The sequence below is a fragment of the Rana temporaria genome, chromosome 2, assembly GCF_905171775.1.
Source record: "Rana temporaria chromosome 2, aRanTem1.1, whole genome shotgun sequence".
NCBI classification, from domain to species: domain Eukaryota; kingdom Metazoa; phylum Chordata; class Amphibia; order Anura; family Ranidae; genus Rana; species Rana temporaria.
Genome location: NC_053490.1, coordinates 2,442,157 through 2,454,572, shown reverse-complemented (window position 1 = coordinate 2,454,572; position 12,416 = coordinate 2,442,157). Strand labels below are relative to the sequence as shown.

At 43.4% G+C, this 12,416-nt stretch overlaps 1 pseudogene; it reads right to left on the bottom strand.

The window, feature by feature from the left end:
• Positions 1-12,416, bottom strand: part of LOC120928423 — a 367,954-nt pseudogene that overhangs the window by 52,947 nt on the left and 302,591 nt on the right.

Below are 12,416 nucleotides of genomic sequence, written 5' to 3'. Positions count from 1 at the left end.
CCATTCACATGGGGGAAATGTAAAGTAAAAAAAACACACCACACAGAATAAAATATTTTATTAATCTGCTCCGGAGCCCCCCCTTTCTTCTTTAGCTCTCTTAGAAGGGGGGGTTTCTTCTCTCCCGATCTTCCGCCGGGACCCTGGGCTTCGGTGATTTCTGCCGGGGGAGGGCGCCATCCCTCGGTCCTCTCCGGAGCCTTCCGCCGGATGCCCCCACCCCATTTAAGCTCTTTTTCATTAGGGAGGGGCATCCGGACTTCGGGGTCTTCTGCCGGGGGATGGCGCCTATCCCCCGGTCTTTCCGGTGCCTTCCGCCAGGGTTCCGGTCTTCCTGGTCTTCTGCCGGGGGTGCGCCAACTCCCCGGTCTTTTCTCTTCTGTCTTCTCTGCTCCCTCTTCTGCCTGGCTCCCCCGCGGAGCCAGGGCTTTCTTCCGTCTTCTTTCTTCTCTCTTCCTTCTTCTGCCTGTCTCCTCCGGGAGCACAGGGCTTGTCTCCGCTGTCTTCTCCCTTCTCTTCCATTCGATGTTGACACGACGAGGTTCCGCGCTGACATGCCGTGTCAGCGGCGGGCATGGACTTATATAGGGTAATGCCACCATGTGACCTCAACCCATGTGACATCACATTCCCTGGGCATGATGGGAATGTGATGTCACATGGGTTGAGGTCACATGGTGGCATTGCCCTATATAAGTCCATGCCCACTGCTCAGACGGCATTCCAGCGCCGGACCTCGTCGTGTCAACATCCAATGGAAGAGAAGGGAGAAGACAGCGGAGACAAGCCCTGGGCTCCCGGAGGAGACAGGCAGAAGAAGGAAGGGAGAAGAAAGAAGACGGAAGAAAGCCCTGGCTCCGCGGGGGAGCCAGGCAGAAGAGGGAGCAGAGAAGACAGAAGAGAAAAGACCGGGGAGTTGGCGCACCCCCGGCAGAAGACCAGGAAGACCGGAACCCTGGCGGAAGGCACCGGAAAGACCGGGGGATAGGCGCCATCCCCCGGCAGAAGACCCCGAAGTCCGGATGCCCCTCCCTAATGAAAAAGAGCTTAAATGGGGTGGGGGCATCCGGCGGAAGGCTCCGGAGAGGACCGAGGGATGGCGCCCTCCCCCGGCAGAAATCACCGAAGCCCAGGGTCCCGGCGGAAGATCGGGAGAGAAGAAACCCCCCCTTCTAAGAGAGCTAAAGAAGAAAGGGGGGGCTCCGGAGCAGATTAATAAAATATTTTATTCTGTGTGGTGTTTTTTTTTTACTTTACATTTCCCCCATGTGAATGGGTAGAGGTACGATGTACCCCATACTCATTCACATAGGGTGGGGGGCCGGCATCTGGGGGCCCCCTTATTAAAGGGAGCTCACAGATTCCGATTAGCCCCGCCCGCATACCCCGACAACCAATGGCAAGGGTTGTCGGGAAGAGGCTCTTGTCCCTATCGACATGGGGGCAAGAGTGCTGTGGGGTGGGGGGGCAGTGCCCCCCTCCCCCACAGCACACACTCCCCCATGTTGAGGGCATGCGGTCTGGTACGGCTCAGGAGGGGGGGGGGCGCTCGCTCGTCCCCTCCCCCATTCCTGTCCGGGCCAGACTGCATGCTTGGGATGAGGGCTTGGTTTGGATCTGGGGGGGACCCCCGCGCCGAATCGGCGCGGGTTTAACCCCTCACGTTCCGGACCAAGCCTAAGAGCCTAATGTAGCCCTGAAGGGGGACCCGCGCCGATTTCAAGTTTGAAATTTGGCGCCGAGTTCCCCTTCAGGGCTGAAAACAGCTCGGAGATTCCCGTGCGCCGCGTCACGCAGCGCATTCACGGGTACGCCGCTTGGTATTTACCAAGATTTTCACGGCGTACTGACAAGGCGCACGGGAATCCCTGACTTTTCTCTCTGCGCATGCCCAGTATGCAAATGAACCTCCCGAGGTTCAGGCGCACTGTGCAAGCGTACGGGGATCTGTTTTCAAAAAACACTTTCCCTTTCAATTCGGCCCGCCAAACACTTCAAAACACATGTCACTTCATTTCCCCTGCATCCCCCCACCTCCCCCCTTAATAAACTCCCGCCCAAACCCCCGCAATTTATAGTTTAATGTGCCGTGCGCCAGGTCTGTACTGGTGCACAATGCACCCTCTCCTGGGCGCACGGAGCACATTAGTAACTAGGGAAATACACTGCACTAGCAGCGTATTTCTTTAGTAAATGGCCAAACGGCTGCTACTCCTGCTTTTACTCCATGAGTCATGGAGTAAAGGCTTGGTAAATCAGGCCCATAGTCACCACCGCCTCAGTGTGGAGTGCCGGCTCACCTTCCAATCAGACCCCTTTGGGTCAAATGGCACTTTCAGATAGAAATCCTCACAAAGATCAGCTCATGTGTACTTTGATTCCAGGTAATGGCTCAAAGGTTTGCCTGAAGTTCTCCAAAGGTAATTAATTCCTCTGGATTAAAATTTACTCAAAATAAATAAAATATCATCACGTAAGATTGTTAAGTGCCGATTACTTTTACTCAGTTAGGCCCCATACACACGAGAGGATCCATCCGCTGGAATTGATCCGTGGACCGGCTCCAGCGGATAGATCCCCTGGTGTGTACGATCCAGCGGATCTGTTTCCGCGGATTTTTATCCCCTGGGATGGATTTCCAGCGGATAAAAATTTGTAGACATGCTAACAAATCTATCTGCTGGAGTCCATCCCAACGGATTGATCCGCTGGTCTGTACAGACTCACCGGATCAATCCGTCCGGTGGAATTCCTTATAAGACAGCGTCGCGCACGTCGCCGCGTCATCATCGTGGCGACGGCGCGACACGTCATCGCGAAGGGATTTCGGCGCGGATTTCGATCCGATGGTGAGTACACTCCATCGGATCAAAATGGACCGTATCCGCGGATCAATCCTATGGTGTGTACCAGGCCTAAGAAATAATACACTCACATTTGCTCAGTGATGAAAAATGTATATTGAACGATCGGTTTGCATTGCAAGCAGCTCTCCTCCTCATTACAAGTCCAGGATAACGAAACACCTGAAGTGTCGTCACCGGCTCCTCCCGACGCATTGCGTCAAAGGTCACGTGACTTTCCCAAGGGAAAAAAGTCACATGACCTGTGACGCAATAGTTCCTATTATCCTGACACTCCATGAACCCCAGACATGTGATAGGTAGTGAGATAAATAGATGTGTAATGTATGTCCCTTGTGAGCCTGAAGGTGCTCTTTGGATTTTGAGACCCTCTATGCATCTAGTCTTCTGAAATATGTGGTATCCCCATACTCAGGAGGAACATCAGAGAATGTTTTGGGGTGTAATTCTATTCATTCCAATACTATGTATGATAAATATGTTATTATACAACAGCTGTGAGTAAACAAAATACTCTACAATTTCATTTTGTTTCTTTGTTTTCCCAAAAACTATGATCTCACCATACCTCATTCTGTAGATGTTTCTTCTATCCTGTCACTTCAGGACCTCATTAAATGTGATCGGTAGTCAGCAAATTTGATGCAAAATGTATGTACTTTAGAAATCCTAAAAAGGTGCTCCTTGGATTTTGGGCCCCTTTATGCATCTAGGAGGCAAAAACATTTCACACATGTGGTATCCCCGTACTCAGGGGGAGTAGAAGAATGTGTTTTGGGGTGTAAGTGTAAGGATTCCTGTGCCATGTGTGAGAAATAACTTGTTAAAGTGACAACTTTGTTTAAGAAAATCTAATTTTATTTACTTTCTTCATTTTCAAGAAAAATGTGGCAAACGATTACAACTTCAAATAAACTCATCATACTTCTTACTGAAGAGCTTGGACGGTCTACTTTCCAAAAATGTGTCATTTCGGTGATATTTGTAATGTCCTGGAATTTTAGAACCTCAATAAAATGAGATGGACAATCAGAACATCGGGGATGTTACATTTCATATATATTCACCATAGTCTGTAGACTCGATAACTCTCACACAGAATACATAATAGACACTGATTAGTTTTTGAGCAAATAAATGCAGCAAAATACATTTGGCAACATTTATGAAGAAAGATTTATTTGTAACGTTTTATAGCAGAAACTAAAGAAAACAAAAATGTTCAGTATTTTTCCATTTATATTGTATAGTAAAGAAATAAAACACACAATGGCAAATAGATACCACCAAAAGAAAGCTCTCTATATTATATATATATATATATATATATATATATATATATATATATATATATATATATATATATATATATATATATATATATATATATATATATATATATATAAAATGAATTTTATGAACAGTGTTACTAAGACAGTAATTTTCAATCAAAATCACAATGCTGAAAATTTAAAGTAGGACTGGACTTGCTGCCCGTAGAAATATTTTTTAATGCTGTTAAAATCAACAATGCTTGCTATAAAATTAATTAAATATTTTCTGAAATCAGAGGCACTGGAGAATAAAATGGTGGCTGTTGCAATTTTTTAAGTCACACAATATTTGTGACGCCGTTTATCAAATGCAGATTTTCAGAAAACAAAAAAAAACACACTAAAATTTATTTTAGCACACAAACACAATACCATACTCATATTTGTTGTGAAATATAAGAGATTAGGTTGCAGCTTTGGAATAAAATACTGAAAAAAATTAAAATGTTTCCAATGTATTCCCAATAAAAACCCAGGAAATAAAAATATATGTAGCTAAATTTCCTATCAAATGTACCAGTTGACGACCACCTGAAGTACATATACTGCGGGGGGGTGACAGCTACATGCTAAGTGACGTGTATCATTTAGCACATGTGTACTGGTGTGCCCCCTGGGGTGTGCAGTGCTCCACTACAGTGACCGCCGTATCCACAAGACACAGCATATTTCCAGTAACCATCCACGTTATCACAATGTCAACAAAGCTGTTATGAATCAATTCATTCATAACAGCTGTATATCCTGTAGTGATGCAGTGATTGTCCCACAGCTATCACATGGTACCTGAGCCATTCACAGCACCCTGTACCATGTGATAGCTGTGGGCCAATCACAACACACAATAGATATGAATGTAATCCAGTCATGACAGTTCAAAACATCGCTGTAACACCAAACCAAAGTGTCACAAAAGGCAATCCCTGATCAAATCTCCTCCCTCCAAGAGTAGTACAGTGTCACTGAACTTCTCTAAAGAAAGAATGTAGAAAAAAAGCTTAAAAAATAAAATGAATTGTTTAAAATGTTTAAAAAAAAAATACATATTTTAAAGTTTTTTTTTTAACATACTGTCACCAGTCAGTGTCCTTAATCACGGTCACATCAGTCATATGATGGTGCTGTACTGTGCTGGTGACAGGATATATAAAAAAAAAGTTTTAATTTCTTAATTTTCCCTAAAAATTGTGATGAAAAATTACAACTTCAAAAAACTTGCCATGACTCCTACTAAATACCTCAGATTGTGTACATTCCAAAAATAGGTCCTTTGGGGGGGGGGGGTATTTGTACTGTCCCGGCATTTTAGGAGCCCCAAGAATTTAGATAAGCCATCAGTACATCAGGATTGATCAATTTTCCAATATTCCATAGCTTGTAGATGCTATAAATTTCACAAACACAAATTAATATGCATTTATTATGATTTTTTTTTTACCTACGAAATGTAGTAGAATTCATTTTTGCCAAACTATATGAAGACATTTTATTTTATTGGATATGTTTAATAGCAGAAAGTAGAAATTAGCGTTTTTTTTTCAAAATATTCCGTTTTTTTTTTATTAATATAATCAAAAATAAGTAGCACTGTGCCAAATGGCAAAAATAAAATGCTCTGGTCATGAAGGGTGTGAAACCTTCTGGAGCTAAGGTAGTTAAAGCCCTATGGCCTCGTACACACAACCGTTTTCCTCGACAGAATCCATCAAGAAACTTGGTGGCAGAGCTTTTTTTTCCCGAGAAAAACGGTCGTGTGAATGTTTTTTGTCAAGAAAACTGTCGTGGAACTCGACGAGAAAATAAAAAGAGAACAAGTTCTCTTTTTCCTCGTCAGGAGTCTCAATTTTCTCATCGTGTTTCTCATCGGGCTGGTTTACGACGAGAAACACTTTCGTATGTATGCTTAGAAACCTGTGCATGCTCAGAATAAAGTATGAGACGGGAGCACACCTTCGGTAAAAGTAGCGTTCGTAATGGAGATAGCACATTCGTCACGCTGTAACAGACTGAAAAGCGCAAATTGTCTCTCACCAAACCTTTACTAACACGCGGCAACACGAGATTAGCAAAAGCCGCCCCAAGGGTGGTGCCAATGAAATCGAACTTCCCCTTTATAGTGCTGTCATACGCGTTGAACGTCACCACGTTTGAGAACAACGAGATTTTGTCTTGACAGTGTGTACACAAAGAAAGCTTGTCAAGATTCTCAACAAGCCTGACAAGGAACTCGTCGAGGAAAACGATGTTCCATTTACGACGAGTTTCTCGGTCGTGTGTACGAGGCCTATCAGTCCCGAAAATCTGGTGATGTGTACATTTGGGTAGACTACAAATGCTAAAGCTATAATGTGCAGAACTGAGACATTGCCAGAAATAAAAATGCTCTGGGACTCAAAGGGTTAAAGGAGAGAAATGTCCCCCGGGACTAAAATGGTTTATGACAGATTGGGCAAAATCAATAATGACATACATAGTGCATAGTTACTCTTAACATCACACAATGTTTCCAGGGTCAAATTAATAATCTGCTACCTTAAAAGTTTTCTCGCTGCAGCTAAGGCTTGTGAATCCTCTGGTGTTTGATTAGCCCGGAATTACCCGTAAAAGCTTTGTCACATTCAGAACATTGAAATGGCTTCTCTCCAGTGTGAATCCTCTGGTGTATGATCAGACCTGACTTTCTTGTAAACTCTTTATCACATTTAGAACACTGATATTGTTTCTCTCCAGTGTGAACACTCTGGTGTGCGATAAGTATTGACTTCTGTGTAAAATATTTGTCACATTCAGAACACTGATACGGCCTCTCTCCAGTGTGAATCTTTTGGTGTTTGATTAGACCCGACTTTGTTGTAAACTCTTTATCACATTCAGAACACTGATATAGTTTCTCTCCAGTGTGAACCTTCTGGTGGATGATAAGATGTGACTTCTCTGTAAAAGCTTTATCACATTCAGAACATTGATAAAGTTTCTCTCCGGTATGAATCCTCTGGTGTATGATAAGTTGTGACTTCCTTGTAAACTCTATATCACATTCAGAACACTGATATGGTTTCTCTCCAGTGTGAACCCTCTGGTGTATGATAAGATGTGACTTCTCTGTAAAAGCTTTATCACATTCAGAACACTGATGAAGTTTCTCTCCGGTATGAATCCTCTGGTGTCTGATAAGGTGTGACTTCCTTGTAAACGCTTTATCACATTCAGAACACTGATATGGTTTCTCTCCAGTATGAATCCTCTGGTGTATGATAAGGTGTGAATTCTGTATAAAAGCTTTGTCACATTCAGAACAAAGATACGGCCTCTCTCCAGTGTGAATACTTTGGTGTATGATCAAATCTGACTTCCATATAAACGCTTTATCACATTCAGAACACTGATATAGTTTCTCTCCAGTATGAATCCTCTGGTGTATGATAAGGTGTGACTTCTCTGTAAAAGCTTTATCACATTCAGAACACTTATATTGTTTTTCTCCAGTATGAATCTTCTGGTGTATGATGAGGTGTGACTTCGTTATACAAGCTTTGTCACATTCAGAACACTTATATTGTTTTTCTCCAGTATGAATCTTCTGGTGTGTGATAAGGTGTGACTTCTGTATAAAAGCTTTGTCACATTCAGAACACTGATACGGCCTTGTTCCACTGTGACTCCTCTGGTGTCTGATCAGACCTGACTTCCTTGTAAACTCTTTATCACATTCACAACACTGATATAGTTTCTCTCCAGTGTGAATTCTCTGGTGTGAGATAAGGATTGACTTCTGTGTAAAAGCTTTGTCACATTCAGAACACTCATATGGCTTCTCTTCAATGTGAATGTTCTGATGTCTGTTAAGCCCTTCCTTGTCTGTATAAGCTTTGTCACATTCAGAACACTCATAGGGCCTCTCTCCAGTGTGAATCATCTGGTGTTTGATAAGTTCTCTCTTCTCTAAGAAAGCTGTTTCACATTCAGAACACTCATAACGCTTCGTTCCCATGTGAATCATCTGGTGACTGATAAGGTGTGACTTTGTTTTAACAGCTTTGTCACAAGATAATCTTTATGTGTAAAAGTTTTGTCACATTCAGAACACTGAAAAGGTTTATCTCCACTGTGACCCCTCTAATGTGTAAAAAGCTCTCTCTTGGTTGAAAATTATTTTTCACATTCAGAACACTGATATGGCTTCTCTCCAGTGTGAACCTTCTGGTGTGTGATATGTTTTGTCTCCAAAACTTGGTTCATCAATCCACCTGCACAAGAAAAAACAAATCAGAATTCTATATAAATGGCTAAATAAAGATGTTTTTTTTTAGAAATGTTCATTATTAAAAAATATCTAATATATAGAAACAATATTATACATGTTAATATTTTATTTGACTGAGGACACCATTATTATTCCCATTGACTTGTAAAATTGACAATGTATTAAAATTTCCTGCAGGATAATGTCATTATTTGTTTTAATTTAGAGCATTGTGCTGCATAGTGATGGGGGAGGGAGGATGTGCTTGGGATTGAATTGTGGGCACCTTTCACAAATCTATCTAAAAACCCAAACATTGCCGGTGTAAATACAAACCTCATTAAAGTCAATAGGAGGCAAATTCTGAAAACCCAAGTTACACTCACCAGTAACGTTTATTCCAGAAGTCTTTGAAGACAGCGGGCCAGATTCACATACTTTGGCGCATATTTCTGCCAGCGTAGCGCATCTCAAATGCGCTACACCGACGTAACGCTGAGAGGCAAGCACAGTATTCACAAAGCACTTGCTCCCAACGTTGCGCCGGCGTAACGTAAATTCATTGGCGTAAGCCGGCCTAATTCAAAGTAGGTAGAAGTGGGAGTGATCCATTTAAATGAACCGTGACCCCATGCAAATGATGGGCCGAACGAACGGCGAATGCGCCATCCCGTGGACGTATCCCAGTGCGCATGCTCAGAATCATGTTGAATATACTCCCTAAGATACGACGGCTCACTGTCTTTGACGTGAACATAACCTACGCCCAGCCCCATTGACGTACTACTACGTAAACAACGTAAAATACAACTGCTGTTCCCTGGTCCATACCTTAACATGACTTACACCTGCTTTATGAGGCTTAACTTTACGCCGGATGTACGACCTACGTAAACCACATATATTAATACGCCGGGCACAAGTACGTTCGTGAATCGGCGTATCGCACTCATCTGCATATTTGCAATGAGGCGGCCAGCGTAAATATGCGGCCAAGATATGCCGACGTAGGAAAGTTACGTCGGTCGGAGGAAGCCTATTTTCAGGCGTATCTAGTTCTATGGGCATGGCGCAGAGATATGACGGCGCACATTTCCACTTACGCGGCGTATTTCGAGATATGTCGTCGTAAGTGCTACATGAATCCGGGCCAACATCTTTTAGAGAGAACACTCCTCCTCCAATTCCCAGGAAACACTGCATCTCCTAATCTTTTAAAAGGACTGTCTCCAGCTAGCCCCTAAGTTCATTCAGAGTATGTTCAGCCCAGTGCTGAAACAGGTTAAGCTGCAACTTCCCCTACCTATCATCCCCAATCCCTGTTGGGTAAAGAAGGGGGCGGTATTAATTTACCTGCATATTGTGTAATGTTTGTGGCATCCAATTGCATAGTACCAATATTTTTTACATCAGCCGACTGCAGACTTTAGCCCTCTGTCAGCTGAATACAGGTCATAGGAGTGCAGAAAGAAGTGCATTTTGGTGACCTACAGGGGTCCTTACACATGGGTATTTCTTTCAGGTCCTCCTCTCAATTTTTCAGGAAGACCTAATCGGAAAGGTCCATGCAGCCCTATCAGGAGGATCTGATTGGAAAGTCCATGCAGCCCTATTAGGGGGACCTGATCGGAAAGTCCATGCAGCCCTATGGACAGGCTGATGTAAATGGACTTTTTACACCTCCCTAACTCTGAATTCTTCCAGGTCTGGAGTTTTTGTTTTAAAAGCCTTTTCCATTTATCTGGACCTAAATGTGACACATCGGAGAAAGCCTGATGTAACCAGACAGTAAATAGACACTGGAGTCTGTTTTCATCCAGCCACCCATAGAGCTGTCACAGGTCCTCCTGTGTCTCCTGCCACAAACAGAAACGGGGACAGATGTAAAAAACTGACATCCATCCTGTTCAGCTCTGATTCAGGAAGGGATCTGCTCATGGATCCTCTGCTGATTGAAGTGGGCTCCGTTCCGTTTCAGAGGATCCTTGGGGCTTGTTCACACATGTGTCTGGGGGAAGTAAAACCGGGTGGTTGAGCCATGGTTTTACTGACCCCCTGTTTACACACATTGGGCTAGATTCAGCAAGAATTTACGCCGGCGTATCTATAGATAAGCCGCATAAATTCAAAGCTGCGCCGGCTTATCTTTTTTCTGTATTCAGAAAGCAAGATACGCTGACATTAGCCTTATGCCGCGTACAGACGGTCGTTTTTTGTGATGAAAAAAAAATTTGTTTTTAAAAACGTCATTTAAAATGACCGTGTGTGGGGGGAAAACGTTGTTTTATGTCTTCTGAAAAACGACAAAAAAAAAAATTCGAACATGCTTGAATTTTTTGTGTCTTTTTTCAAAACGTCGTTTTTTGTTTCACAAAAAATGACCGTGTGTGGGCAAAACGACGTTTAAAACAACGCGCATGCTCAGAAGCTAGTTATGAAGCGAGCTTCAATGGAAAAAAAGAGTGGTGAAAGTAACCGCGCTTTGCTAGAGCATTTTGGAAAAACGATGGTGTGTAGGCAACGTCGTTTCTGAAAATGAAGTTTCAAAAACGTTGTTTTATTTCATGATTTTAAACGTCGTTTTTTTTCATCACAAAAAACGACCGTCTGTACGCGGCATAAGATCCAACTGGCGTAAGTCTCTTACACCGTCGTATCTTGGGGTGCATATTTACGCTGGCCGCTAGGTGGCGCTTCCGTTGTTTTTGGCGTAGAATATGCAAATGACCTACATACGCCGATTCACAAACGTACGTACGCCTGGCGCTATTTTGTTAATTTGTTAATTTTTTACGTCGTTTGCGTAAGTCGTTCGTGAATAGGGCTGGACGTAATTTACGTTCACGTCGAAAGCAATGACGATTTGCGGCGGAATTTCAAGCATGCGCACTGGGATTCTTTCACAAACGGCGCAATACGTGGGGTCACCATCAATTTAAATAAAACACGCCCACGACGCCCCATTTGAATTAGGCACGCTTACGCCGGCCCCATTTACGCTACGCCGCCGTAAGTTAGGAGGCAAGTGCTTTGTGAATACAGCACTTGCCTCTCTAACTTAGAGGCGTAGCGTAAATACGATACGCTACACCGCCGTAAAAATGCGCGGATCTACGTGAATCCAGCCCTAAACATACAACTGCTACCAGCTGTACACATGCCACGGCCACGGTGCTGTGCTTAAACAGAATGTTGCTGACACTGAATGCGATAATGCAGTTCAATGGGGCTGTAGTGCAACCGCCCTGTGTAACGGAATGACCCGCGACAAACAGAGACTTTGGAAGGATGAGGGGTACTCCTGTATCGGCGTCACCAAGGAGTCTTATGTCTAGGGTCACCTTATGTCCGATGGGGCCATAGGGTGACTGAGAAATTATATCCTAATTTACAGGACAGGGGACACTACTGATAGTTCATATTGCAGGAGATATTGCAAAGTGTTGGTTTATTCTATGACTCATCTCTCTGTGTAGACTGTTGACATGTTAAATGAGGCTGGCTCTTGGAAGGCCTTTCATTGTGTGATAACACTGTTTAAAGCCTATTGATGCTCAGAGGTGAATACCTTTCTGTCGGAGACGGACCGTCTGTCTAAAGATGTGGATTGAGAAGAAATCATTGTGTGATGGTGTTTTGTTTGAATTCTGTTAATGAAGGAATGTGACTTCTCAGGTGCAGTGATTAGGTCATGTTAATTATAGACCGAGAAGTCTGGAATTTTTAGCAATTAGCCATTTGAAGGTGTATTGAAGCCCCCCAGGGTGTGATGTGTGGGTGGAGAGTTTGATTGTTCCTTTCATGCTTGAACTGTATATAAACTTGAGAGCTAACCATTAAAGTTGTATTGCATTTGAAACCAGAACACAGAGCAAGTCTCGTTATTCTGGGAAATGGGATGTCTGTTGGATGGTTGGAGTGTCAGATGAGCTGTTGTGGGTGGATGGAAGGTCGTAAACAGTGGTGACCGTTACA